Here is a 26,560-nt window from a genome sequence, read left to right as displayed (position 1 = left end):
AGCTTTTGGCAGAAGGACCCAGAATAGCAGAATGCCAACTCCTGGTTCCAATCAGTTCAGAGAGACTTAGGCCTTCAGTGCTGCTACCAGATAACATACAGAACTGGGAGATGGAAAGGAAAATGGAAAAGCAAAGGCAGTCCTGGCAAATACTTACACTTTCCAGTAACGTGATCCATACATGAATCCAACTCACAGGCCAATAATTGTGATAAACTTATAGCTCCATTCTGAGAGCTGAGTGCTTTAGCATGGGGGGAAAAAAGAACAAGCTCTTTCCTTCTTGTTAACTGAATCCTTGTGGGAGAAATAAGTTAAGGTTGAGGATATTATTTTTAGCTTTCTTGGAATGTACTCTTGGATATACTTTGCAGCCAGAAATGTTATAAATGGTCCAGGTCAGTTTGAGGAGTCAGTGACAAAATCTGCCTAGCCAAACATGTCCTCTGTACTGCACTGGGTGTGCATCTTTCTCCCTCTAGCACCAGCAAGGGCTACCCAGACAGCAGCAAGAATGCCCAAGCCTGATAACCCTGCTGCTGAGCATGGGGAAAACAGTGGGCTGGATAGCCACAAACTCTAATATCCTGTCATTAACAATCACCAGGGAAAAGTGCCAGAAACAGTTCAAGGTGGCAATTACTCAAGGCCAGTTCACAGGAAAGGCTTCCTCCTACCCTCCTGGGCTCAGGGGCCGGCTCCTGTCATGCTGCAGGGAGGGACTAAGCCTGTTAATGCTTCTAGATACTTAAAATTGCCAAGACAGTGCTACAAGTCCATCTGAAAATTAGCACTTCATTAGTGATTCAGCATTTGAAAACAAATCTTTCACAGATGATTAAAAAAGGAACTTTTTTTTGCTTAAACATACTTCTTTGAAATATATTTATATTTGCACATGGTGCTGGAGGTGTTGGTCCGCTCAAACATGTGCTGTACTCCACGTTTTTGGGACAGGAACAGCTGCAGACATGTTCAGCTCAAGACCTCTATGTGCTGGGCGCTGGAACCTAAAATACAGAGGGAGCATGGCTTTTATAACCCCCTCCATCTCATCCAGCCACAACATGCCTGCATGTCCTCTCCACTTCAGCTCTGCTGACCCTTGCTTCTGAGGAGCACAGCCCTGAATGTCCAGCACAAGCATGTCCAAGGCTGCTCCTACTTTCTTATCTGCCAACAGCTGTCAACAAATGTAATGTCTGCCAAGGATGCAACTCCCATCCATTAGAAGGTAACCGGAGCATGAGTCATCTTACAAAGGACAAACCAGACATTAGATTATCATTATCTTTACTGTGCATAAGCCTGGCCAGCAGCTGACCTATGTGTAGGCTCCTCTCTCAAAAGAGCTCTCAAGATTTTGGACTAAATAGATGCATCAATGCAAGCAAGAAAGAAACTTCAGCTTTAAAGCAGGTCAGGGCGCTTGATAGTAATAATAACCTTTTTTCATGCTCTGCAAGTTTAAAAATCAACTAGTTTTCAATTTATTTTCTTTTTAATGTAAGCTGAATAGAAATTTTTTTGATATGCAGTTTTACAAGGGAGGAAAGGGAATTTCTCGATTAGTTCTTTAGTTTTTCTTCCCATTCCCATTCCTGAGGAACAACGGGGAAAAATATGAAGATAAACCCTCCAGGATTAAAACCTTTTCATCATCAGATTTCTATGAAGAGGAATGCGAAGTTCCACAAAGCTGGTTTTTACACAAAATAAAATACATTTCCTGCAGGAAAAATCTTATCAGCTGTTCTACCATCTTTACATAGATGAAGAAGGAAGGCAGAGAGGAATCAAGCTACTTCCCACTGTCAGTATGCAGTCTAGGCACAGAGCTAATAATTGAATGCAAAATTCCCCAAACCCACTTCACTATCTTAGAGTGTAATACTGTCCTTATTACTGATTTTAGTAGTTATCACCTTTCACTGATCCCAGTTCTTACTCATAAGCCCAAGAATAAAAGCTTCAAATACATGCACATATACCCCTCTTATGTATGTTTCCTGAGAAATCTCTACAGTGAGAGAATAGCAGCTTTTAAACTAAGTCCCTAGCTTTACTCAATAATTTTCAAAACGCAGAAATCAAAAGCGACTGTACTTTTGTAGGTCTCAAAATAAGCAATGCAAAGCCTTCTCTGCCATTCTCAGGGACACCAAATCTACCCAGGATTGGCACAACAATGAAAGGCAGCTCTGCTTTCCTTTCCTGTCACATGGGTGAACCTCATTTTCCCTTGACAAAGCACTTTACCCATGATAGAGTTAGTCAAAAAAAGGTTTAAATTCCTCTGTAGCGTTAGATGTAAGCGACAGGAGCTGTTAGAGATATATTTCTAATGACAATTTTTTCCTCCTCCATCATGGTCGTTTCCATGTCACACAAGCTCCCAACTTCATAGGGAAACAGGCACAGCCCAAACCAGTCCCCACATGCACCACAGTTAGCATCAGAAGGATTAGCTCCAAGTCTCTGGGACAATGCCTTCCAAAAGGTCAACCCACTGCTGGCAGAATCAGCATTCGAGTCCTTTAGAGCCATTAGAGACAAAAGTGGCAAACCCTTGCCACATTGTCAGCAGCCACTTACAACCTGATGAGCACCTCGTGCAGCAGAAGAGCTGAAACCTCCCACTGTCCCAGCTGAGATCACGAGCTCTGCTCCTCAGAGAAGGTGCTCGGGATGCATGGCTGACCTGGCACTCACCCTCGACGCTCCCCTCTGCCTGGTTAGCGCACACAGCAAACGTCAGCCACTGCAGCTCCGGGGACAGTCACAATGCGAGCAGGCTGCCACCAAAACACGTGGCCTGGGAGTTTGCAGGGAGCTTGGAACAACGGCTGCTGGGCCAGGAGCATCCCATTTATCTGTGCAGAGCTAACTCAGATGTCCCATGCCAGCCATGTACATGTCAGAAGCCATTTGCCGCTTCACTGGTAATTTGAGAACCGAGCACATGGGGCATCGCATCGTTCCACACCACTCGCTGTGATAGCTCCTCTTGATACCACAGTGGACAGCATTTAGGAGGCACCAAATTGCCTTTCGTGAAGAAAGAGCTCTGTGAGCTCATTCCCCTGCTATACCAAGCCCAGAGTAAAGTAAAGCCCTGAAGGCTTCCTCTGTTTTATCTGTAGTATAAATACAATTTAGGATAGAGGAAGATTCTCTTGGAGACTAATTTTGTAGATCTTGGAGACTAGCACAGCTTCTCCAAACAACTTAATTCACAGTCAAAAGAAAAATTAAAGATAATTAGAACTTTCTCAGTACTATATTTGATTCTTTTGGTCAATGCAGCCTCTGTTTACAGGCTTATATAAAAAACTCTGAACCTTTAAAAAGTCCTTACTCTATTCTTGCAAAATTGCAGTTTCTTTAAAAGTTGTCAAACTGTTCAACATTTTAATAAGGGAAAAAAGTGTACATTGTCACTGCACACACAGATAATAATCATAATAATATTGAACTATTAATATTCTGCCCAAAAATGTATTTATAGAAAGTACTTTCCCTTTTTCCACTTCTGTAATCACACCTCAGCAAAACACATATTGAGTATTGTGACATAATTGTGGTAAATGGACCTCAAAATTTGTTGCTTCTTCTTTCTAAGAAGGAGATGGGTTTTTTCTACTTTAATTTTTAACGAGTTTGCAACATTATCAGTTGTTGAACAGATTTTTATGGGGACAATCAGCAGAGCATCATAAGGAACCAGAAGTGATAGCAACCAGAGAAAGCACAACTAAAAACTGCATGCCAATTCAAGAGGCTGCAAGAGGATACAAAAGAGTGCCCATGTCTTATGCGCACATGCACAAGCACACACTCATTCTTCTCTGAGAGTTATCTTTTTCCCAGATGCCAAACCTATGCTTATCCCACTCCAGGCTCTGCCTCTGCTTTCTGGAGTCAGGGGTTTTGGCCTTTTTTGTGATCATGTTGCTCCAGCTGTTCCTTTGTAGAAGTTGCTAAGTGGATGTGTTTGAAGTTCAGACTTTTTCAAAAAAGCAGGCACTTTCTGTTCATCAACAAGTGACAGTTGCACTAGAAAAAAATCCCAAACTTCAGGAGTCTTTTTCCTAAGCTGGTGCATGTTTAGACTGACCCCTGCTATCTGCAAAACTCCAGCCCCTGAAATACTGCTGCTCACAGCCTGGCTTCTGCTGGCTCAAGCATTCCATCTGCCTGCTGGGATAGTCTGGCTGTGCTCATCCCCAGCAGTGGGCTTGGCCATCCAAGAGAGGAAGCTGCTGGCCCAAACTGGTGCATGCCACTCACTCAGCACTTCAGCTGCAAACATATATGAGTATGAAGGGAGATTGTGAATGAAAAGGGACACAGAAGGGTGCTCTCTGCCTCTGTCCCATGGCCTGAGCATCCTCTTAAGCAAGAAAAAAAAAGGTGAGAAAACAAACATCATTATTACTCATTATTACTGAGTTCAAGATGCAGGAAAATGCAACATCTTCTTCTGTCATAGTAGCTGGACCTCATCATTTGCCATTTTGCTGCTTTGCCTCATCACCTGAACTAACAGAGACAAAGTAAGTCTTTCGCACAGCCCAAGATGCTATACCATGTGTACCATGGGCGACCACGTTCCTTTTGCCTAGAGCTTGCATCAAAACAGAACAACTTTCAGCAAGGGGGGAAGAAAAAGTAACTGTAAGAAATGGATTTTTAGAAAGAATGTAACATTATGCCATTTTCCTTATATGGCCACTGGTATCCCATGTGGAGGCACAAACAATAGCCAGCTTGGCAGGAGGTGGACAGGGGGTGGAGTAAGAAGAAAAGAAGAAGATTTGGGGGGGGGGGGAAGAATTATTTTTATATATATATATATATATATATATATATATATATATATATATATATATATATATATATATATATATACACGTGTGTCTGTGTATTCCCTGCTGGCCCTCACCCTCCATTTCCTCTTGAATTTCTTTGTGACTGCACTGAAAGGGGTCAATAGCTCCCAGCGTGAGAAATGCAGCTTTTGAAAGGACTATCACCAGCATCTGTATTTAAAGCATGCCTTTTACTTCACGCCCCCCCAGCTAATGCAAAGCTTTTAAAAAGCGAGCAGCAAGATAAACTTTCAGGGTAAAGAAAAAGCAAAGGGGAGAGGAGGAACAGTGCCTATCTGCCTTGGGCTTACTGACACTTTCACTGGAATAAAGCTTGACTGGCAAAGCAGGGACAGGGAACATAAGCTGCAGATGATCCAGAGTGCTACGGATCATTACCCCCAGCTTTAGTCGCCAGCTCCCCATGCTTTAAAGTACATTACGAAACCACATGAAGCAGCCAAGCACCAAACTGGAAAAGAGTTTCAAGTAATTAAAAACAATGGGAAAATTAGCTCAGGACTCGTTGAGCATATCAAAGCTTTGCAATCTTCAGTGTTTAAGAATTTTGTGTCTGACAAACACAGGCAACTTAGTCAGATTTTAATAAGCTTAATTAACTTATCTTGATAATGAAAGATTGGACTAGAGGCTAAGTGGCTAAGATTATATTTAGGCTTTCTGTTTGAAGAAATACTCTAGAAAAGCTATGGCATGTTAGAGCCAGGATTTATTGAGAGAGAGGAGGAACGGGACTGTAACCTCCTCCTTTAGTGCCAGAGGACAGAGCCCATGTGTAAGGCTGGCACATGCCCAGTTTTTCAGGACCCCCAGGCTCCATTTCACATTGAAGCCTCATTCAAACATCCAATGGCAATTATATTGCAGTTGCTTTTTCTATTAGGATTTTTTTTTAATTCACTTTGGAAGTGGATGAATCCACTGTACAAGGAATTTGTACAGCTCAGCTGTTGCTGTACTCTCCAGGTGTAACCCAGTCATCTGCATTGCACCATTCCTCTGCTTTAGAAACTAACTTCTTCCTAATAAAACTTTTCCAAATATGAGGAAGAAAACCCAAGTGAAATGCCACAGAAAGATGCTCTACTTTGTATTAACTAAATACAACCAACTATGGTTTTCCAGCTCAAATTTATTTGACTTTATCTGATTATTTAACTGGAAACTTTCAGTAAACATTAGAAGAAGCCCACACCATTCGAATGAGATAAGCCTGAAATTCACAGATGGAAAGGTGCAGTGGTACCTCCAGCAGCATCACACACAGCAAAAAGGTACTTCATCCTACCAAATTGTCTGGGAGAAAAGCCAAAGAGACCAGAGAATGCTCTAGAAGCACAGAAGTAAATTGCCTCTGCAAGTCTCTAGCACTGGCAGCATATGACTTTGCATTTCACTTTAGCTCCCAAGCATGTTATCTTTCTCACAGGCATTCAAATACATTAGTCTGTACCTTATCAGATCCTGAATTACGATTGTAGAAAAGCTCCTAAGTCTGAGAAATGTAGTTCAGAGACGTTTATGGGGCTGTAATGAGTACTGACAGATAAGCCACACTCATGCAAACACGCTTGCAACTGATGTCTGGTTTAACACAATACAGCCCTAAGCCTTCATAATGCAGCCTTGGAAACAGAATCCTCCCATCACCTACTACTAATTGCATCTGCAGCGGTCAGGGGTTGAAAGAGAAGTAAGCAGATTAATTCTATTAGTCTGTGCAATAGTATCCCAAGGGGACAAGGGAAAATCCCATCATTTAAATCAGGACTGGTATACGCTGCTGGGAACTATGTTACATACTAGTAGGGGATTAAGAGTTTGGACTAAAGGGCCTCATTTTTTCTAGATCTGGTTTCCATGAGTCATAGCAATTAGAACTGCAAGGCTTTTGTGTTTGTTTTTTTCCACTTACAGATGACCTGATATATCTTTCTGAGTTGAAAACATTATTAAATTAATTTCTTACTAAACCCCTTCTCCACAACACACATTCCTTTATTCCTTTTTTTAAAAAAGTTTTCTGTTTAAATTAAGGTATTTTCAATACAAAATTATTTTAGAACACAAAATCTAAGTATTACTTTATTAATACCCTATATGTAACAATTTTCTTTTTTCAGCATATTCCTCCCATGCTTTTAACCTATATTTATCTCAACCATATGGGCAGTCTTGATCCTCTGAAAGTACATTTTTGCTGAGAAATGTTCCCCATGCTGTAAATACATTGTAAGGTTTCATCTCTGCAGATGTGGCAGGCAGTGGTGACAAAGCCCTTCTTGAGCCAAATGAATGGAAAAAGTAATTTGCTCAATCCAGTGCAAGTGAGCCTAAGCATCAGAAGCACTATCTGCCTTACCTGTGTGCTGCTTTGAGGGGACAGACTTTCAGGGAAATATTTGTTCTCCTCAAGAAGTCAGGCTGTACTGAATCTGCATCTGTCAGGATCCTTGCTTCAGGTCTCTAACACTGTGATCAAGGCTGGTCAACCTGTCAGAAACAGCAAGGAAAATACATAAGACACATACTGGACCTGAGAAGAAGACTGTCACCTTGTTTTAGCTCCTCCTGCTTCGGTAAAGACCAACTCTTTCTTGTATACCTCAAGGAAATGAGGAGAAGCACCTCCCAGTGACCCTGAAGACCCTGTCAAGGTCAGGACTAAAGGCAAAATCTTCTTCCTTACTTTCCAGTTCATTAGGCTGACCAGAAAAGGGTTTTGACTGGAAGGCAATAGGAGGACAGGACTATTTCTAGCAGAATAAGGAGGAAGTAATACACTTGCTCTGCATCTTCCCCTCTTGCTTCTCTGCACAACAGAGGAGAGTCCTGCCCAGGAAGAGGTGCTCAAGTCCCCAAAAGGCAAGTTCCAGAACAGAGGATGGAATGGTGTGTGAAGAAACATGGGTAGTTAAGTGTTTAACACACACACACACCCTTTCTCTTTGTAGGCAACAAACACGCACACATCTGTTCACCTACTGGACAGATGTTAAAGTACCACTTATTCTGAATGAAGGGAGCCACAAATGATTGAGGATCAAAAAGAAGGTGATGGAGTAAAGAGGCAGGTAATGGTGGGAGGAAGACACCAACAGATGCTCAAGGGGTGAAAGCAATAAGGCAAGCAAAAGAAGGTAAATCAGAGCCTGCAGAATGGCACAAAAGGCCAGTGGGAGAGGAGAAGGGATCATGCCAGATTGCATCTGTTTTCTACTTGCAGAAATCAGCCAGACATGGACCACAGAGGTGGGGCTGTCACTTTAACTGAGCAATCGTTCCACAACAGCTCCTCTCTGGAGAAGAGCAGCGAGTCTGGATCTCATTCTCCCTGACAGCTCCAGTTCAGATATGAAGGTGGCGCCATGTAAACCCATTTCATGATATTAATTCTCTCCTCTCTAGTCTACCTTGTTGCTTTGCTTTCTTTTGAAGCCCAAATCCTCTGCCCTGCCCAGCCACTTCAGATCTCAGCGCCAACACCAATGGTCCATGTGAAACAGCAGGTAGCATCTCTGACCCCTCTGCATCACACAGCACTTAGCATCTCCTTCGGGATCAAGATGAAAAGCTGGGAGAGAGGGTCTTGTCACAGCAACTCCTCACTGAGACAGGGCTACAGCAGGACATGTCAAGCTCCCCGTCTCTGTCATGCTGTCTGAAGATGACAGCCATGCTGAGCTGAACTTCCATTTGTCAATCCAGGGATTACAAAGCCACCTACAAGCCAGCTGGAAAGTGCTAATGTCACACCAGACCACATGAAAGGAAATTCCTCCCACGCACAGGGTATCAGTCCTCTGTCAGCAGCTCCCTGCTCACCAGCACAGAGGTGTTATTTCACACTTGCCCAGGATGAGAGAGAGGCTTTAGTGGGAACACAGGGGCATTGGTGCTCTGCACTCTGGACATTCATCTCACATACAATAGAGGGGCAGCATAGTCTAGTGAGCAGAGCAAATGGTACTTGGGCAGATGTTCTCCACGCCTGTGTCTCCAGTGGACTCTTTCAGCACTTGCAGCTGTGGTTCATCCTCCCATGGGTGTTTGTTTACAAGACTCTTCTCTGCTCCATACAACCTGGCATTTCAAATACACACATACCAGCCAGTCCTGGTTTCTTTGAAGGGGAAGGGCAAATATTTGAGAGGTGCAAGTACTTGTATGCAGAGAATGCACATCCATACACTACTGCACAGGACAAAGTGCCTGCTGCCTAACAAAAACATATCCTACTGCACACAGTCCTAGTCCTCTCAGACATAAGGTATTGGATATTAATTCCCAGCCTTTGAAGACAGTGAGGGGAAAAGTTTATTCAAGTTTGTAAAGTGATCTGAAACCACAACATGGAAAGTGGCACAGGCAGGCATACTGAGAGTCATCAAAATTTTGATTCAATGGCATCTTTAGTAGCAATTTTCCCTTTCCATTATGGAAGAACAGTCTTGTCCATGTAGGGAAGTCCTATTCATTCCCAATTACTATTCCAGCTGATGCACCACTGTGATCAGAAGCAGAGAGCTCTAATATATTTAGGGTCACTAATAATGTACTTTGTCTTCTGTGTGTGCTTGCTCAGATGAGAGATTTCAATAATCTCTATTCAAGGAACATTAAGAAACATAAGATATATCAGATCATAGAAATCCTCCTCTCCAGTGGAGGATCATGCCTCTCCTCTCCCCTCTGCTTTGTTTATCCAATTGAAAGTGTCTCAGGCAGCAGGAATACTCTCCTTTCTCTCAGTAGACTCCAAAAAAGTCTGACAGAGAGCTGTCTTAAACACTTGTTGCATGCATAAAGAATCTGTCTGTTTTTTGGTTTTTTTTAAATGTGATTCCTTAGTATTTCACCAGAGCAAAAGCAATAGCATGTGAGAAATGTGAATTAAAGAAATAAAAAGCAGGCTTCTTCTCCAAGGTTGACACAGAGGGACAGAGATGGACAGAAGCACTAGAGCATTAAACACTTCTCTAGCCTGCAGGTGAATTTTCAATAGAGGAGTAGGCCCAGTGGTCTATGGATCATCTGGGCTCAATACATTTTTAATCTGAAAACAAAAATAAACAAAAGCTTAATGCGGAATTTCTCCCGGTTGTTGCCCCTGTCTCACATTCTCTCAAATCAGCCCTGGCTGCTACCAGAGACAAGACCCTGGATTAGACATGACCTGACCCAGACTGGCAGCTCACGGGTGCTGCTCCCACAGCACTGCACTGAGCCCCACACCCTTGAGGCTTTAGACTCTGTGGCTCCTGAGTTTGATTTAAGGGGCACAACTGACTCTACTGGAATTTAAGTTTCTAAAAAATAGTTTTCTTTTAAATCCAACCCTGGTCACAGCTTTCTCCCCACCTCAATGTTTCAATGCTTTGGGGCCCCAGCAGTGGTATATTTTGCAAATGACATTTTTTTCTTCCTTGTATACTTGTACAACCATATACATGGTTGTATAAAGCCACTTAATCAAGCATAAGCAACGAGAGTTTGCACTACACACTGACACAGACAGCAGGAGGAACACAAAGCATTCCTGTTTAACATTTCATGCATCAGAAATAACACCAAAACAAATGTAAAGCAAGCTAATTCCTCGTTACTTAACACAAATCTTTGTGCATGAAATACAAGTGAAAGGGAGCTGTGGCGTTGGCATTAGCTTGACAGATGTTGAGATGAGCTGCACCAGAACTGAGTATCTCAGCCTGAAACAGTGCATGTTAAAAAGGCGTCTGCTTATTGTTTGATATGTGTATTTATTTACATAGACAGCTTGCTGACATGCTGAAAGGTTGGGGAGGGTGGTGTAGGCTGGCATTTTAAAATCTCAGCAGGCATTCAGCAAATGGTCTGTTATCCTTTGGTCGTGTCACTTGCTTCCATTTTATTGTTGAGTGGTAGCAAAAGAGGGGAGCAAGGAATGAACCAGGATATCCCCTCCACTGTGCAGACTTAACTCCCCACCAGGAGCTTGCCCTTAGCACACAAGGCAGCGTTTCCAAGCTCAGCCTCCACAAGTATGTTGCCCCTAGGGCTCACCCTCCAATTTCTGGGGCCTCTGTGCCTTTGACAGAGACATGAGAAGGGTCTCTGAAAAGCAAGTGAAGTGCAGCTCCTTGTTGCATAAAAAGAGATTTTTTTAAACAAGAAAGAAAATTAATTAAGTGGATAAAATCCCACAGGTTGGAACAACAGCTGAGGAATTATCTTTCTATCAGGTTGGTAATGAGGACCAAAAAATCTCACACACACATTAACAGCTTCATATGGGCTCATTGGCATTTCAGATCAGATGTGAGATTTGGCATTCCCAGGAGCACCAGATGCAGCTCCAGTTACAGACCAGACTATGGGCAAAATGCATTTTGCCCTGCTGAAAACAGTCTTGTCATAATGTCTGAAAATTAAAGGTACATATCTATCTACACAATAAATTTTTCCCACAGAAATTACACACAGGGAGAATGTAGGTCACAACATCCAATGCCTCAGGTTAACATGACTCACCTCTGAAACCTGAGTTTAGATATGTCAAGTGTGTGTGAGAGTTCTTCAACATGCTGTGGGGAACAGCCAGGACACATCTGGGTGCACATCAAATTACATGATCAGACACTGGTCAAATCCACCACCTCTACCCTGTTGAATTCATAGAATCATAAAATATGCTGAGTTGGCAGGGACCCATCAGGACCATGGAGATGTCCTGGCCGCATGCAGGACATTTCAGGAGTCAAATTGTGTGCCTGAGATTATTGTCCAAATGCTTCACGAACTCTGTCAGGTTTGTGCTGTGACCACTTCCCTGAGGAGCCTGTACCAGTGCCCAAACACCCTCTGGTGAAGAAACCTTTCCTAATATCCAACCTAAACCTCCCCTGACTCAGCTTCATGCTGTGTCCTCGGGCCCTGCCCCTGGCCATAAGAGAAAAAAGATCAGTACCTGCTCCTCCACTTCCCTTTGTGAGGAATGAGGTTTCCCGTCAGTCTCTTCTCCAGGCTGAACAGGCCGAGTGACCTCAGTTGCTCCTCATACAGCTTCCCCTCCAGACCCTTCACCATCCTCACGGTTTTGGACACTTTCTAATAATGTCTTTCTTTTATTGTGGCTCCCAAATTTGCTCCCAGCACTCAAGCTGAGGCTGCCCCAGTGCAGAGCAGAGCAGGACAATCCCTTCCTTTGCCCAGCTGATGTCACTGGGTCTGATTCCCCCAGGACACGCTTGTCCCTCCTGACTGCCAGGGCACTGCTGATTCATAATCCACTTTCTGTCAACCCACGTCCCTTTCCTGAGGCACTGCTCTACAGCCTCTCATTTCCTAATCTATACACACAATCAGGGTTGCACTGTCCCAGGTGCAGAATCCAGCACTTGCCCTTGTTAAACTTCATATGGTTGGAGAATGCCTATCTCTCTAATCTCTTGGGTCTCTTTGCAGGGCCTCTCTGTCCGAGGAGTCAACGCCTCCTCCCAATTTAATGTTGTCAGTAGACTTACTTTGCATTCCTTCAAGTCCTGCATTCAAGTTGTTAATGAAGATGCTGAGGAGAACTGAGCCAGGGATGGAGCCCTGTGGAACCCCACCAGTGACCAAATGCCAGGCTGATGTCACACTATTCCCTGTAAGTCTTTCTACCTTGCCTGTGAGAGCCACTTGCTCACCCATCACATGATGTGTTTATCCAGTTGTGTGCTGGATGTTTTGTCCAGAAGGATACTGTGAGAGTACTGAAAGCTTTGCTGAAGTCCAAAAAGATTACATCTACTGGCTTTCCCAGATCAGCTGGGTTGTTACCATACTGTAGAAGGAAATGAGGTTTGACAAGCACCACTTTCCTCTCATGAAGCCATGCTGGCTGTGACCAGCAACTGTGCTGTCCTCCAGGAGTTTCCCTACCAATGCTGCTGGCTGCTTAACTGTTAACACTCACAATTATTATTTAATGCTAACAAAATAATACGGATTTTTTCCCCATACCCTGAAATGGAAAAACTACCTGATCTGGGAACAATGACAAGAATGGCAATCATATTCATGATAACCACTGCAGTAGGGGATCCTACCACAAAGAAGCCATGTGGCCTACTGAGCACCATGCTGAACTGTGGCAAGCTATTCAAAGCTACATTTCAGAAATACTTTAACTTCCCTGGCAACTAAGGTGAAGGAATTTGTCCCCTCTCCCCCAAAAGAGAAAGGGAAAAGAAAAAAGTGAACTTCCCCTCCCCTGCAAAAGAGAAAGGGAAAAAAAAGTGAACTACTGGCCATCTTTCCCAAACATGTCTTTGCACATCTTCCTGCCCCTTTGTAACTGTTCATATCACAAGAACTGATATCCCTTGGTCCCACAGAACCAAGCTTCTTACTGTGTGCAGCATAAAAGAGCCTTCTGCCCAAAAAGCTAGCTGACTAAACAAATAAAAAGCAGGGAAAAAAATGTATTTCCCTTATTACAGATGGGAAGCAGAAATCCAGAGAGACATTGGCAGTAAAGATCCGGCAAGAAGCCAGTGAATGAACTGGGAAGAAAACATCTTCAGTCTTGAAGCTTATTCCTTCAGTATGGAGATCACTGTTTCTTCCTTTCCTGTTCTCCTGTTTTTCACTCAAATTTGTTCCTTTTACAGCTTGTAAAGTTCATTCTTAAAAGCAAAGCTGATAGGCTACTGATGCTTCTCATTTTCATGGGAAGGAGATTTAGGGATTCTGATGTAAATAAGCACAAGGAATTCTCAGCTGGCATCCAAATATTGCCCCAGAGAGGGCCAAATTCCCCCCCCCCCCCCTCCCCCATCCCCCCCATCCCCCCCATCCCCTTAAATGAGCAAGTGCTGGCAGGTGCAGTTTTGTGAAGTTTTTTAATATACCTAATCATGGGGCTTTCAACTTAGCAACTCAGAGCCACTCTAGTGCAGGTACTTCCAAGGTCAATGTTTCATATACTACCCATGTGTTAACAGTAAACACACATGACAACCCTACCAGATGAAAAAAATATTTTGAAATTGCATGGAAATGAAAGAGATTTCTTTCAAGTGTTTCACTAATTAGCCAGACTTACCAAAGGCTAAGGATAATGGAGTATTTCCCCACTATGTCTGCCTCTCATTAATTCAAATGCCCTCTGTGCCCTAAACCTATTGGAAGAAGAAACCAACTGCACTTCTGAGCAATAGGATTAAATTACCTGCCCCAAGGAAGCAGGTTGCCTAACAGAAGCATTTGCAATATTAATAGCTACTTCAAATAATTTTAAATAATCTTTGAACAAGCATCAGTACTTCCTCAGTTTTTCTTGAGTTTGAAATATCTGTAGTGCATAAACAACAGTCAATCTAACTGTTTTTCAAGTTCTTTATTCTTGTTTGACTCAGAAATGATGCTTTCTGCCAGCCTGGATTGTTAATTTAGGTTTGGTATTGCTGCTCTCTCCTCTTTCCTTGAGTAAAGGGCTGGCTGATCCCTGGGATACTGCAGCACAGCACTTGGGTTTTCACACTCAAGCTGTCACTCTATTAGCTCTACAATCTGGCAGTTTTCTCTGCTACTTTTTAAAGGCTCTCATCTATCTCTTGTAGGTTTTTCTTCAGATTCACCTGAGAAGGAACATTGAAAATTTTGGGCAGGATGTTCCCAGAATTACAGGAGCATCTAAGGGGAGAAAAAACCCCAGACATTCGAGGCAGCATGCACTGTATGCGCAGCAAGGGTGTATGTCTATTATAGCAATTCAAACATCTGCTGGTAATGAGGTTAGTTTGGAAAGGCTTTGATTCCTGCCGAGGGAATTTAGTGTAGTTTGCTTGCTCCATGAGAATGCCATGGGCTTCCTCATGCAGATTCAAATATACTTTCATGTATTACAGAGTTTTATGTATAATACATGTCTGTGTGATTCTGGTCCTTCAAAAGATTTCCCAGTGAAAAAGCTAATACAGAATGGAGCACTTCATGGAGTTGTATAGCTCTTCAACTCTCCTTTGGAATGTGTCATTAGTTCTGCATAACTGATATCTCTGTTTTATCTTCTTCAGATCCCCTTTCTTTAAACAAACTCCAGATTCCCCCACTCCCAAAAAAATGTCTCTTAAGTCCCGATTGTTTTTCTTGAAACACACAATAATTTTAAAGGGCTTAGCAGGAGTATTTCAAGAGGAAAAAGTACACAAAACCCAATAATCAAGTGATAAAGGCCAAAGAGAAAGCCACAGTCAGTTATGGAAAAGGACATGCAATGTTGTTCCATTATCCTTTCGAAATGAAGAGTTAAATCTTGCAAAATTCCATTCCAGCGCCTGCTACTCCACCTAAATCCTCCTGACCACAGCAACAAAGCCATTCTATAGCATGTCTTGGCATTTTCATCATGCTCCCAACATCTAGCTCATGGTTCAAAGAGCTTGGTCCTTCAAAGTAATGAAACTGGTGATGAGCACATGAAATCAAATTGCTGACTGCAAAGAGAAAAGAAAGTTCCTTTTCCAAGACATGGAGGAAACCACCCTCTCCCCTCAAATTGTTCTCTATATTCCCCACTGAGCAGGTCAGGTCTCCTTGCCCACATGTTACATCATTTCTGCATCACCTCAGAGTCCAAACTTGTGCTCTTCTTAACGGCTTCTTCCCAGAGTCTGAGGTAGCTCTGGCTGCGCACAGGTACAAGCAAGCCACAATCAAGCTTTGATTTCTGCAAATTACTGAACTTTAGTACTGAATAAAGGCTATCAGGGAAGAGTACAGTGCAAATACACCACCTAAGTCAAATTAGAGCAACTTTAAAAATTACTAGTGGATAAACTTCCTTGGAACATGCAAGCCAGCAAAGTCACACACCACACATGGAAGCACAGTTTAACTGGCTAGGATGGAAATCATGCTGTCTTTGAACAATAGGGCTGTCCATGGCAGAAAACTGAGAGAAGGCAAAGCTGAGCTCTACAGAAATAGCTACTAGATTTTCAAGTACCAAGAATCAGATGCCAAAATGTAAATACTATTAACAACTTAAATCTTAAAGGCCTCAGAAGGGTTTGCTCTGTCTGCACAACAGAATGACACCTATTAATGACAGAAAGCCTGTAACTGCAAGGAATTAAGAACATACAGAATCAGCCAAACAAAGAGTTGCACAAGATAAAGAACTCTAAGTTAACACCAGGTAAAGACATACATCCATTCTATTCTTCTCCCAGAAAACAAAAATAAAAAGTTGTCATAAGAGCTGTGTTTTTCTTTTTCCCCTCTACTCTCTGTACATTTAAAAAAAAATTTAAAAAACCCACAAACAACCACAAACTTGCAAAAACCCCAAAAAACTCCCAAAAAACCAAAGGAAAAAAACTCACAAAAAACTCCACAACAAGAACAAAACAAACAAAAAACCCCCCAAAAAACACAAAACACCACCCCAAAACCCAAAAGAAATACAAAAATCTTTCTGACCACCAATCTTTCAGGAAAGAACAAATCTGATGGATTTTTTTCCCCTGGGATTCAGTGTTTAAAATGGTCAAAACTTCAAAACTTTTCAAACAAAGAAACGTGATTATCAGTATATGAATTAGCAATTCCAGCACATGTTAGAAACATAGGGATGAGGTTACTGTTTCTTTAGCTAAGGCTCAATTGTTTGAGCACCTTACAGCCATTTTTTGTTGCATGGCATCCAGCAGAATTACAGCACATCAGAATGGACTGACTCGGGAGAAGGCAGATATTAATTTCTTGCTGATATTTGCTGGTGATGGTGCTTTTAAGGACTCATACCAGCTTTCATTACAAGGGCATCTTCCCTATTTGCAAATGTTTTTCATAACCAGCTTTCCCCCCAACCTATCCCACTGTTTTTCTCTTCTGTCCTCTCATTCAGCTGTTTAAAGAGCTAGTAATCAAAAACAGTGTAGCATAATGGAAGTTGCAAGTGTGGAGTTGCTCATGCAGTTTAGATCAAGGACAACTGTTGTTATTATATGGCACAATACTCTGGAGATTCTGCAACAACGCCGGATGAATCCCAAAGGATCTCCCATGAACTGGAGAAATGGGATGCCATCTCTCTGAAAGCTGCAGAAATCAAGCTCTTTGGCTCACTGTCACAGTGTATCAGCAAAGAAACATCTTTCCCTAGCTTTCCCAGTTATTAATACACTTATTAAAATGTGAGACGATGTTTTCTGTTGTAAAAACACAATATTGTCAGTGAATACCCTTTTGGAGGACTCAGGCAATTAGAGAAGGAGCAACTCTGAGCCTTGAATACAAGAGAAGGAAGGATGCCAAGGGAAACTACAATTCCATTGAAATTGAGGGCAAAACACTCTGTCCACAATAGGACCATAAACATATCCCAAACAGATGTATAGAGGCTAGCTTCAAAAAGTTTTAGAAGTGGTCAGTGGTTTGGGGATGCATCAGTACAAATGTCTCAGTCTGGGTGTTCAAGCCTCCTGAGGCAAGAAATACTTAGCTGTTTCTGAAAAACTTGGCCCTCTGGAAGTGTTTCAAATGAAACCATAAGAATCTGTCCCACTCTCAAAACTTTAGATGTCACTGACATAAATGGTAGGACTTCTGCCTTGCTCATTAGCCCACAATTTTAGAAGTATTCCCAAAATGCTGCAAGTGATGATATGCTTGTCTTTCCAAGCCTGGTCATGTAATAGTCTGTAGAAGCCAAATGCAACTTTTTACCAGCCTGAACAATAAAGAGGGGTTCTGACTCTCAGGTTTCCCCCAGACAAGTGGGACCCCAGGCTATTCCTTCCAACCAAGACTCTGAATTCTGTTTTTCTATTACACGGTTGCTTGTAAAGATATGTCTTGAAAATAACCATGGCCTTATCTTTTGCCTGACTTTCCCCTGTGCGTTTTTCTATAATTTCAGCTTCAATTTTTCTTCAGCATTTCAATAAAGGGCACGTCTGCAATTCAGCATTTTGCACCAGCCTAGAAACAGTGAAACTGAGAGACAGGGAAAAAAAAAAGACCAACACAACTTGTAAAACAGTTTGGCAAATACAGTGTGAACTAATATAAGCCTATTGGTCTTACAATTGGCAACAAGAGCTTTTACTAGTACTTAGCTTTTAACTGCAGCATTCCACAAGAATCTAGAGGAGACAATATCCCAACTAATAAGGTAGGCACTGCCATCAGGAAAACATGACAAGGAAACAACTGCACAAAAACTCTCTCCTGCATTATTTGTCTTGGTCTCTTGGGCCGCACAAGCACACAAAAAGGCTTCCAGATGAGCTGTGGCATAGCTCCTAAGACAGCTGCTCTGGAGAGACAGATGTATTTGATTTTGGGTGGAGTTAGGTGTTTAAAGGCCCTCAGAAAGCGGCTCTTAGCTGCAAGATGCCAAAGAGCGCTCCTGCAAGGGGAAACTTTTGTTCCCTTTGACTCACCAGGGGAAAGTTGCTGCTTATAATTGATGATTACTTAAGTCAGCTCTAATGTCTAGCTACCAGCTGGCAAGGTACAGCAGTCTGCACAGAGCTCAAGCTAGGACCATGGAGGAGCTTTCTATCAGGGAAATGCTTTTTGGCACGTGGAAAGCGATCGCAGCAACTGGGAGAGAAGGCAAAGCCTTGGGAGGCTGTGAAACCTTGCTCTTTCACACCGATGGATGGTGCAATCAAGATTTACAGCCTTTGAAAGCTTGCACAGCTCCAGCCCATCCGGGCAAATTACCAGACAACTCCAAGGCACAAGCATGTCAGTCTCTAGACAGTAACGAGAGGTGTAGCGTGCATATCCCTCACTTAAGTACACCTCAGAGTGAGCTTGCCAGAGTTTTTACATGCTGCTAAAGCATTCAGAACACTCCATCTCCTAGCTACAGCAGAAACCAGCTGCACTTAAATTAAAGGCAGGTGGGAAGGAAAGCTAAGGTTCAGGCACCAGCTGCCATCCCAGGTAAAAGCAGTCAGGGCAATGCTACGGCACAAGTGTCTACAGCTAAAGATTTCTTTCCCTCTTGGGCCTCACCTCAGGAGCAAGACAGGTGGAGGAAGCATTTGGATCACTTTGGGCTTTGCTTTCTCAGTGTTTCCTCTGAACAGCTGCCACAGTGTCCTGCTGGAGCCCAGAGCCAGCTGAGTCAGGGCTCTCCTTTGACTGTCCTGTCTCCACAGCTCGCTCTCACTGCAGTGGACTCCTGTACCAGGAGTTAACTGGAAACTCATTTGGCAGCTCTGCCAAATGAGCTGCCAACCAGTAAGACAAGGAAGCCCTCACTAAAAGCAATAACAAGATGCAGGAACTACTCTCAGGGCCCAGATAATGCTCCACAGGGCCCTTCTCCACTGTAACCAGAAATTCCAAGCCAGACAAGAAGCTTTCCAAGGCAGACATTAAACATTCATTTGTAATAAACACCCTCCTTACCCCCAGGGACCAGTAAGAGGTGTAGGAAAACACAGCAAACTGAATCCGGAGAGGCCAGATGCCCTGCACTGTGGTTATTTGAATATGTGAAGAAAAACAATAGTAGTGTTTTCAAAATGGTTCACGGACCATACTAAGAAACAGCAATGATATTTCTTATTTTGGACACCTTAGTTCTTCGAGGGCAGTTTTCCCTTATCTCTGAACAGCAGAAGGGCGTGTTTCTCAATGTTATTTTAGAAATGTGTACAAGAATTTCAAACATGCTCTCTGCTTTCCAGTGCAATCCTTGGACTGAAATGTCTCCACATTTGCAATCATTTTATCTCTACAGAGCAAGGGGCAGTTGGCAACAGCAGGGAAAAAAGCGATCTGTGGGACCACAAACCAAAGATTGCGACCCATAAGAGCAGCTGGCTATTGCTCATTTAATGGGTCTGGCTTGTCCAGTTTGTGTTGGATTTTATTTGTCTATTGATTTTATATCCATGGTACTGTGGTTTTAAACAGGACTGTGGAGTTCTAGCAACGTATAACAGGAAAAGTCTTGCAAAATCAGATGGAAGGACACATACAGGGCACTCTGCAGCCATCACTGAGGGTGGAAGTCACTATCTGCAGTTTCCACAGGAAATGCTAATAACAATATATATGTATACTAAAAATAATAATATATGTTTATGATAAAATTACTTAATTTCACATATGCCAAAAAATAAATATTTAATTTCTTAATATTTTGAGATCATAGCAAGAAGACTGGCAAAGACAGCAAAACTAATAAAAATGCAGCTGAGTGCATAGCTGAAGCTTTACAGCAAATTTGTTCATTTATGGTAATGTCCATTGTGCATTAGCATTTCCATAAATACTCTGTAAATAAGATTAAAAAGGATTGTTTCAGTTTCTGCTGATAATCAAGTGCTAAAGAATGGCTGCAGAATAAGAATTTTGTAATTCAATGCAAATATTCGTGCAAGAAGCTAGATCCTATGAATTATACGCATTTAGTCAGGGAGCAGAAATACTATTGTGTGACCTATATGTCAAAATACGAACTGAATCGTGCAGCTGGAAGCTGAACACTTGAATACCAGCCACTGAATACTAAAAAGGAATTGCCTGTAAACAATCAGCAAACCAAGAAGCAATCTATGAATAATTTCAATAAGTTGTGCAGTTGAAAAGTCAGTAAGTTATTTGTAGACAATTTGTCAATAGAAGAACTCACATAAAAATGTATTTTTAAATTTCTACAAATTATCGTGTAGATATCAAAAGAGCATTTATGGTTCATCATGAAAAGACATAAGTAATTATACCAGGGGTTGAAAAGGCATTTTCTTTCTTGTATTATATTCTATAACCAATCAGGTGCATTAGAATTATACCTTTAGTTATAATTCTGCTGATCCCCAAGGCCATTAGTGTGGGATGGAGACATGATGATGAAACTTGATGGCTGAGTAATCTGATTCGCTCTCACCAAATTTGAGCAAAATCTGACGTCAATGAATCTGTACTTGAATGTACTCATGTCATTATTCAATTTCATTCCTGCAGGTGACCATACCAGATAACAATTTCATTCTCTTGATTTGGAGAAGAGCAGTGACCTGCGATTCAATACACAGTACAGCCCGCTTTAATCCTTTAAAAATTTAAAGCACCCGATTTGCCACCATTGTGCAGTTGGAGAAAAAAAAAGCCCACAAGCCCTCCTAGCAAGGTATTTTCCAAGAGCTAAGAGCTGCAGGACAGGGATCTCAAGCTTTACATGACAGCTATAAAGAAGATTGGTGACCTTCCTGCACTGCTAAATCAATTATTTGTTGAATTTACCACAATACTGCACGGAAAGGCAGCAAGCAGCCACCAACAAGCCTCAGTCCCCCAAGTTCATGGCAGCAGTTCCGGATGGAAAATTCATGAACCTCCCAGTTCACGAGGTAAACAGCAGGTTATGGAATACAAGGAAAGCTGGCCCTGTTCAACTTAATGAGATCTAGTGCAGGAGAAAAAGGAAATACATTTTTAGAAGGGTCTTATTCTGAAGGAGAATTCCTGGAGCCACAGATCTTGCAAAAACACTAGGTTTCCTTAACCTCAGTAATAAAATGGGAGGAGCCAACGTTGCTGCAGAGATTTTGCAACATTTTAAAATTATTTTATCATTCTGTTTCTCTCATCAATTTTGAATTTCATTTGATCTTCATTTGGTTATTACACCAGTTCCTCTACTGCTGTAACAATGGAGATCAGTACGTGACATCCTTTGTTTCACACAGAAGCCTTTGCTTCCTTCCTCTTGACCTGAAATTAGGAGCACTGCAGTGGATGGTCCAAGAGGAATGAATCACATCAACTAAATAACCCTGTTTGCTAAATCACAGAAACCAGAGCAGCAGAAGGGTGGAAGCAACCTCCCTCCCACGCAATTTGAGGGTTTGGGGATTCTACATTGTGTCATGTATCTTCATTCATTTGGGGTTCTACCACCTGCCCGTCCTAAAAAGTTTAGATTCCTACTTGTTACACCTCAGCAGCGCAACACATCTCCACAGCCTGCCATGAATTACACATTTGGGGAAATGTTAACAGCCATGAGACTTGTTGCATTTCCTGTACATTTTACAAGTGGTCTCAAACACTTGCACTGCTCCCTTCAAGTCAGGTACTAGCCCAGATGAAGAACTTGCTCTCAGGTGTATCTTGATATCTCCCAAAAAGCAGGAGGGCAACTTAAGTAAATGGTAACTTTTTGCTAAATACTGCTTTTCCCTGCAATTGTACCTCTGCTTGTCCACATGAGCTTTACTGGCAGTAAATGTTGTAACAAGGACAGATTACAACTTGCATTAGCACATCAGTGGGGTATAACAAAGCCTTTAAACAAGACTGATGTATTTGGATTTGAGAGCGAGACATAGTGATTGAACATGACAGGAGAGTCGTCACAAGTATGCTATGTGTTTGGTTTGCAGTCCAGCACTTCAGAAGAGGCTCTTGACTCTAGACAACGGCACAGTTGTCTAGTCAAGATTAATCACACTTCTGCCAGCACTCAGCCAGGCTTCAGTGATGTCCCTTCCCTGGACACTCTCTTCTCCTTTTTGGGTCAGCAGTTAGAGGAAATCCTAGGAAAACAAGCACCTCCTTTGGGGCTGTATTTAAACAAACAGACAGCTCCTCCTGAGCAAATGCCACTGTCATAAAGACATCCAAATCATTTTTCAACATTTCACAATGTGTTTAAGGAGGAGAGATGCTGTCAGGCTGAAAAGCTCAGGCAGCAGGCCATTAGGAACCAGCCACACTTCTTGGGGTGACTGACTAACTCTTTTCTGTACAGTTCTTGCCCTCCTACCTCTCAGGATAAAATAGCAGTGTAGGTGTTTTGCACACTCTAGCTGCAGAGGCTGGGCACAGTTTGCCCAGGAACCCTTGGAGATCTCCCAGCCCAGGCAGGGCTACAAGCAAGGAAGATCCTAACCTCATCCTCCTGCTAAACTGAGGAACTTTTCAGTCATGAGAACGCCAAGCCAATACAGCACAATTTTGGAGCCTCACAGAAAATTTATCTTTTAAAAATGAATGAAACATCTTTCTTACTTCTAAAAAGGAACTGTAACACCACCAGGAAAAGCAAGTAATTCTCAAAAACTTTACTCTGTCGTAGAGAAACAAACAATTTTATTATCTCCTCTCTCATTAATGTGCCACTAACCTATCCCGGCTTCACAACTACGTTTTCTCCAGCAGATGGTCTAAGTGATTAACATAACTGCTAAACTTGGGGAAAGTGTTCTCAACATGTACTTATTTAGTTTCAAAGGCTGATGCTTCTATTTCAGATATGAGAAACCACATTTACATGTTTAAAAGATCACCTCCCCCAATAGTATCAATAGACCTAATAAAAGATCCAACCTACTTTCCCTGTCAACCTTATCCAAGAAGCAGACACTGATAGTTGTGTCGCAGTACAGTTCTTCCCACTGAATCTGCTTACATGTCTCTGTCGGCCTGTGTTCATATTTCAGTCAATAGAGGATGAAACACTAAAAGCAACAGCTTCCCCCTTGAAGCATACTAAAGCATTTTCTTGCTGTAGCATTTGTATTTGCTACCAGTACAGGTAGGATTGTGTCTTCCTCCTCTTAGACCAAGTGCTCAAGAAGGAAGAGATCAGCAGCAGCTGAGCTTGCACTCACAAGCAAGAGGCCCTGCTTTCAAGTCCTTTGTAGAGTATTTACAAAGCATCAATGGAAACTGAAGGTGGCAGCTGGTTAACATCCTCTAACACCACTACAGAATGGTTTTATCCAGAAGTTAGTGAGAGCCTCATAATTAATTGAGGCTGCAGAAGGAATGCAGGCAGACTGACTAATTACCTCCAATACTCTGGCTAAGAAGCTTGCTGTTGGAACATGTGTTAGGGGATCTCTAGTGCTCACAGGCAGTCAGATCTCTTTTTCGAGTCTCCATTAAAGATGTATTTCTAAATACCTAACACAGCTCCCTCAGCCAGAGCTTTCACTCTGTGTTGTATTGCTACAGCCACCACTTTCCTTTGCCTCGCACAGCACAGCCCAGCCCTGCTCAGGGCTGCCATCTGCTCCTAGCAACTCCAAGATTTACCTGTCACATACTGACCAGCAGGAGAAATCAAGTGTGAATACTGAGGGCAGCATAAAATAATGTCAGAATTGCCACCACCAGCCCTCCGAGCTGGATATTTACTTGGAAACAATCAGAAAATCATTCTTGCACTGAGAACATTCAGCAAAGCGAGCTCAAGGCAAAGGGAGCAGGAATATTAAAAAAAAAACCCAACTCACAACTTTCAGTGGAAGGAAAAAAAATAACATAATTTAAAACAAATTTTAATAAGCATTGGCCAAAATGCCTGCTAAGGGTACTTCTGCAATAAATCAGCTTCTGATTTCTGCTTAACCTTGTGACCTTTTAAATCAGTACATGGAAAACTCTCTGGTTAGAAAAAAAGCAAAAGGAGAGATCAAGTTAAATAGTTCACCTGGCAAATATGCAAGAGGATTAAAAACTACTAGCCTCATTTCCCCAGATTAATCTGCAGTGCAAATGTGAAGATGCTAATGATTTATTTCTCACCCCTTGGCACCAACTCCCTCTCGGTCTCTTTAAGACAGAAAAATGAATAATAATAATGATAATAATAACAAATTTATGTGCTCTTTTCATCAACAACTCTGAGCTCTCATTTCTGACTTGGAACTAAAACATCAAAAACAAGCTCCCCAGCCCCCATCCCACGGGGTGATCAATGATTCTTTGCCACTTACAGAAGATCTAAAGAGGCACTTATTACATTTATTATGTTACAGTCACCAGCACAAATTCTTTTCAAAACGTAGTAATCCTGTCCACGTGACACTTAACTCCCCAGTAGGTCCATTTGCAGTCAGGTTAATAACCTTCATATCATGTAGGTAAAGGAAGATTAACTCTGAATACGTTGAAACCAAATTTATAGTATGAAACCTCCGCCTTTTGTTCAGTTGAAGGCCCCACTGGCCTCTACCTAGGACTTGACAAATCTCATTTGACAGTGCAGGCAAATGCTTCTTTATGGAGCATTTGGGATCAAAGAGGGTCTTCTCATTTCCTTACACTGAAGCTGTGCTGGTCTACTCTCACCTTAATTTGTCTTCCTAGTCCAGCAGAAACACTTAGCAAGCAAGCAAAACTAATTCCTTTCACACTGGAAATTCAGCTCTCAAAAATTTATTTCCAGGTTCTGTGTTTTATCCACACTGACTTTAGAGCAAAATATTATATTGTCAGAACATAATACCCTATTTCCAAACTTCAACCTCTGAACTGGAGCTCCTATAAGCTAATAAAATCCTCAATACAAGATGGAAGAGGAAACTCTAAATATTACATTGCGTTCTTAACAAAAGGTAGGTGTTTTTTCTCTCCTGTTTCTCCATCCTGAAACTGCACCCAGCAGATGTGCAAGCACAGCTTGTTCTGCCCAAGCCAGGAAACCCTCAGAGCAGTGGCCTCCCCTTTGAACCAAACCAGCAAAAATTCTAATTAGATATCAATGAGGTAAGGAATAGAAGGAGCTACCTCATTCCCCAAGCAAGGATAAGCCAAGTGACCCAGCTGGGTTGTCCAGCAAAACATTCCCACCATATCTTTGCTCCAGCTTGTTCTCCTCGGGGCTCTTCTGTCCAGAGGCTTTTGTGCTGATAACATGTGCAACACCCAGGTGCAGGCAAGAGCAACAGGACTCATTCAGTACAGTGCAGAGACACCAGGAGGTGGTTGGGGAGGAAAAGAAATAAGGGATAAGAGAAGAAGGCAGCAGGTCCTGAAACTCTGAAGTGCTTTAACCTAATGAGAAGAGGATTTTACAAATAGCAGCTAAGAATCTGCTCAAAATCATAAGCATCCGAATGGAAAACGTGCTGCCAAAACCCACCTGCCACCACATGTAGAGCTACCAAGCACTCTTTCCCAAAGGAAACAGGACCCTTGTATTTCAGGGAGTCAGTCCTGTTTCCAAAATGAAACACTGATAATAAAGAGCTGATAACTAACAAAACCTCAAGTAGTCATGAAACACAGAGTCACTCGGGGATACGGAGTCAGACTTCCCGCTCTCTACTTGACAGTGGCCTCCAAGGACAAATCCTTGCTTTGAGTAGGGAATAGACTTCAAAAGCAGCCAGGGTTTCATTTTTATTGGGTACTGTCAGGAGTTTTGAGCTGGATTAGGCAGAATCTCTGATCCTTTTCCACCATCCGCTCCAGTCAGATCCTGGACTGCCAGAGATCCATTTTCAAGGATGTCTAAAATGAGATCTGAGAGGTGGAATTATTTTCAGATACATTTTCAGATGTTGAACAGACTCAAAATCCTCCACCCCCTTCAAAGCAAAGCAAGTTGGAAGGAGGTTTTTGTTTATTTTAGTGATTGCCTTTCTTTTCCAATCACAGGTCTAACTGATATTTTCTAGCCACAAGCTCTTCTCAGATTAAAAACAAACAAACAAGCAAGCAAAGAAACAAACATGCTCAAAGCATTAAAACACTAATCTTACAGGTTTTAGATTTTAATATTTTGACTTCATAGAAATTCCACAGAAAAGAGTGTATCCTCCTAGACCTCAAAACAACTGGGAAGAAAAGACTCAAGCATTTAGGCAAAATGCATATTGCTGGCTCAAACTAAACTGAATAATCAGCAGAGCTCCTAACCCCAGGCTGGCTGGAGG

At 42.2% G+C, this 26,560-nt stretch overlaps 1 protein-coding gene across 5 annotated transcripts in view; it reads right to left on the bottom strand.

The window, feature by feature from the left end:
* The window catches only part of TSPAN18 (tetraspanin 18), a 131,444-nt gene that overhangs the window by 52,414 nt on the left and 52,470 nt on the right, over positions 1–26,560 (bottom strand). For 4 of the 5 annotated variants that reach the window (XM_038139606.1, XM_038139602.1, XM_038139603.1 and 1 more), the window contains exon 2: positions 7,255–7,385. The exons of the other annotated variant lie outside the window; for it this stretch is intronic. The gene's annotated coding sequence lies outside the window, so the exon portion shown is untranslated. The remainder of the gene's footprint in view (positions 1–7,254; positions 7,386–26,560) is intronic. 5 annotated transcript variants of the gene reach the window in all.

The sequence above is a fragment of the Motacilla alba genome, chromosome 5, assembly GCF_015832195.1.
Source record: "Motacilla alba alba isolate MOTALB_02 chromosome 5, Motacilla_alba_V1.0_pri, whole genome shotgun sequence".
Lineage (NCBI taxonomy): Eukaryota > Metazoa > Chordata > Aves > Passeriformes > Motacillidae > Motacilla > Motacilla alba.
This window is presented reverse-complemented; position numbering and strand designations above follow the sequence as displayed.